This window comes from Labeo rohita, chromosome 1, assembly GCF_022985175.1.
Source record: "Labeo rohita strain BAU-BD-2019 chromosome 1, IGBB_LRoh.1.0, whole genome shotgun sequence".
NCBI classification, from domain to species: domain Eukaryota; kingdom Metazoa; phylum Chordata; class Actinopteri; order Cypriniformes; family Cyprinidae; genus Labeo; species Labeo rohita.
Genome location: NC_066869.1, coordinates 35,898,720 through 35,903,232, shown reverse-complemented (window position 1 = coordinate 35,903,232; position 4,513 = coordinate 35,898,720).

Sequence of the window (4,513 nt, the reverse complement as noted above, 5' to 3'; positions counted from 1 at the left end):
GAGCTAAGAGCATCATACCTGGACCTTCCACTCACACTTCATGTTCCCAAAAGCACTCTCTTCTAATTGTGCCTCTACTATAGTTTTCAAAAAAACATATTACATACAATTCACTGTAGTTTCCAGCTGAAATTAACATTAGTGGTAGTAAAACACCAACAAAGCTTAGTCCTATTTACACAAATTACAAGGCCTGGTTATTCATCATTGAAGACTAATTTTTATGGTTCCTTGCACAAAACTATGTTATGATCTTAAAACAGTTTTACCACAGTGCATGATTTGTAAACTAATACATTTTGACATTTGCATCACATCATCAGTTCCGTATGTATGGCCTTTCTAATGTGGTAAACTTGCTCAGTAACTCACCTGGTACAGAATTGCACTTGCAATTTGCAGTGTTCATGTACAAATCCTGTGAAATACAAATCACAATAAAAGACCTAAAAAGGACTTAGAAACAAGCATGGTTGCTTCAGCAAATACTACTTATCTCCCGTTTGCTTTTTCAACACTACTGATTGTTTAATGTAGAGTTAAAGGCACAGTATGCAATTTTTGCTGCTATATTCTGGCACATATTCAAAACAAACAAAGGTGTAGATTGATGACGCTGTAATTGGGTGTGGAATCATAGGAGTTGCCGTCTTCATCCCCATAGCCAATGCATTCCGACGGGATTCTGGCAGAAATCATGTTCACGGATGAGCTAATGTGAAGTAGGGTGGGGTTAAAAGCCATGGAAGCGAAACGAGGCCACTGGAGTGATTGCTGGAGTGAATAAGAAACGAGCGTGACACGTGGCTCGAAAGCAGTGGAGCTTTTATTATGCCACATTAGACCGATTCCGCTCTTTTCAGTGTATGTGGGGTAAAGCAGCGCTGTTTTATCATACTAGATATATTTGTGTGTTTTGAAAGTTCTTTTATAATGCTACTCTGTGCGTCTGTCACCTGTCTAATGAAACGCAGAACATATTAAAATGTTTCCAGGTTTTCTACAAAATAAAAGCAGAATTGTGGGTATATATGCTGCCAAAGGCAGACTAGTTAAACTAGTTGAATTCTCTATTTCTCTGGATTTAAACATTCTTGGAAACATTTGGAATTATGTAAGTACACAAGTCAACAAAATATATAACACTTTTCTAGTGTTTTTTGGATATTTTAATTATAAAAAAAAAAACATACTGTGCCTTTAAGTGTAAGTGTAAGTGCACTATTTTCAAAAACAATAAAGCAGTAACCTTTTTAACCTTTACGTACGCCAACCAATATAATAACACATTGTCAGATTCACGTTCATAAAATGAGCTTTTATCGCCACTCACTGAATATTTCACTTGTGTCGCAAAACATGCACAAAGCAGTGTAATATCAATTTGCAGAAACATCGCCACAGGCTTTTTAAATGAGCCTGGGTTGTTTAATTGTGAAACCAGAAAAACAGTCTAATTAACACTAAACATACACAAGCATGCATGCTAAGACACACATCACATGCTAAACTGTCAGTGAATAATTAAGAGAAAGATGGGATAAAGTGTCAGTTTATCTCTTAATCAACACACACATACACACACACCCATCTAATGTGACAGTGCTGAAAACATAAGGACAACACCTGATACCTGTGGACCAACCAGCGTGTAGTTTTACAGTCCCTCATCCCCACTTGCAGTCATCTATTAACTAAGAAATCTGAAGTACCCTGCTGTTTTTTATTGCAAATTGTTAATTGCATTTAAAGTTCTCTTCACCATTTTTACAAGATAACAGTACTGAGTTAGCAAACCATATCAACCTGACAGCACCAAATGCTGTCACATGCAAGAACATTTTTTTGAATGAGGTTATCATTTAGACAAGTATCAATGAGGTCATGGGAAAAAAACGAGACAAAACACTTCAGGACAGCGTAACTTGAGAAAAGAAGTGAGATGCCCCACATGTGCTCTGTAACTTTCAGACTAGCTCACTGAATTTTCTTTAGTGTTACAGCTGCAGTGCACTGCGAAAGTATTCATACCCCTTCATTTTTTTTCGTTTTATGTTTTTCCCACATCAGTTTACACTCTATATGCCATAATGACAAAGCAAAAAAACAGATTTCTGACAACTCTGCAAATGTATTAACAATAAACACTGAAATAAGTACATTGCATAAGTATTCATACCCTTAACTCAGTAATTAGTTGAAGCACCTTTACAGCCTCAGGTCTTTCTGGGTATGATGTGACAAGCTGTGCACATCTGCATTTGGCAATTATCTGCCATTCTTCATCTCACCTCTTCACCTCTCAAGCTCTGTCAGCTTGGATAGGGGCTGTCAGACATTTTTAGGTTTCTCCAGAAACATTTATTTAATATTTAATATGTTCAAGTCAAGGCTTTGGCTGGGCCACTCAAGGACATTCAAAGTGTTGTCTATAAGCCACTGTGTGCTTAGGGTCATTGTCCTGTTGGAAGGTGAACCTTCTGCCCGGTCCTGAATGCTCTAGACTGGGTTTTCATTAAGGCTATCTCAATATTTTGGTGCACTGAGCTTTTCTTCTACTCTGATGTCCCTGCTGCTAAAAAATAGCCTCACAACATGAGGCTGTTACCAGCACACTGTACTCTTGGGATGGTACTGTGCAGGTGATGAGGTAATTCAAACATGATGCTTGGAATTGAGGTTCATCAGAGCAGAGAATCTTGTTTCTCATAGTTGGAGGGTCCTTTAAGTGCTTTTTTACACTGTCTTCACTGAAGAAAGGAGTTTGGCCACACCGCCATAAAGACCAGATTGGTGGAGTGTTGCAGTGATGTTTGTCCTTCTGTAAGTTTCTTTCATCTGCATATTTGATCATGGAAGTCAACTAGAGTGACCATCAGCTTCTTGATCACCAATATAACCAATCCACAAATCTTCACAAATCGATTGCTCAGTTTGGCCAGGAGGCCAGCTCTAGGAAGAGTCGTAGTTGTTCCAAGCTCCTTCCATTATGGATAATGGAGGCTACATGCTCCTTTGAACCTTTAATTGCAGCAGAATTTTTTTCTGAACTCTTCCCCAGATCTGTGGCTTGATGCAAGCCTGTTTCTGATCTCTACAGGCTTGGTTTTTGCTCTGATATGCATTTTCAACTGTTAGACCTTTTCTGCGAGGTGTGTGCCTTTCCAAATCATACTCATTCAAATGAATTTGCCACAGTTGAAGTGTAGTACATAAGCTAAATTTCAAGTGTCCCACAAAAGGGTATGAATACTTACGCAATGGAATAATTTCAGTTTTTTATTTTCTAATAAATTTGCAAAGTTGTTACAAACCTGTTTTGTGCTTTGTCATTATGGTGTATTGAGTGTAGATTGATGTGGAAAAAAGTATTTTAAAGCAGTTTAACATACAGTGCTGCTTGAAAGTTTGTGAACCCTTTAGAATTTTCTACATTTTTGCATAAATATAACATAAAACATTATCAGATGTTCACACAAGTCCTGAAAGTTGAAAAGAGAACCCAATCAAATTGAAAAGAGAACCCAATCAAACAAATGAGACAAAAAAATATACTTCGTCATTTATTTACTGAGAAACACGATCCAGTGTTAAAAATTTGCAAGTTGCAAAAGTATGTGAATCTTTGCTTTCAGTATCTGATGTGACCCCTTTTTGAAGCAGTAACTGTAGGTGACATATTTTATAACCGCTGATGAGTCCTGCACAACAGCTTTTAGCCCATTCTTCAGTACAGAAACACTTGAATCCTGTGATATTGGTTGGCTTCCTCCTATGAATTGCTTGCTTCAGGTCCTTCCACAACATTTTAATTGGATTAAGGTCCGGACTTTGACTCAGCCGTTCCAAATCATTAACCTTGTTCTTCTTTAGTATAATTACTTGTGTGCTTATGGCCGTTGTCTTGCTGCATGACCCACTTTCTTCTAAGATTCTGTTCTTGGACAGATGTCCTGACATTTTCCTTTAGATTTTGCTGGTTTAATTCAGAATTCATTGTTCCATCAACGATGGCAAGCCATTTGGGCCAAGATGCAGCAAAGCAGGCCCAAAACCATGATACTACCACCACCATGTTTACAGAATAACGTTCTTATGCTGGAATTAAGTGTTTTTCTTATGTTTCCAAACATAACACTTCTCATTTAAACCTAAAAAGTTTTATTTTGGTCTTATCCGTCCACAAAACATTTCTCCAATAGCCCTCTGACTTGTCCACATGGTCATGAGCAGTGTGTTTTTTTTTGTTTTTTTTTGAGAGTTGTGGCTTGTATATAGTATAGTTTAGTGATATATAGTAATGACAAACTATATATTTTCATCTCATTTGTTTGATTAGGCTTTTTTGGTCATATTTATACAGTAATATAGAAAATTCTAAAGGGTTCACAAACTTTTAGGCAGCACTGTAAGGCTGCAACGAAACGAAACATGAAAAAATGAAGGGTTATGAATACTTTCACAAGGCACTGTAGGTGGTTCTTATTGAGAAAGAGAATCACCAGACGACAGG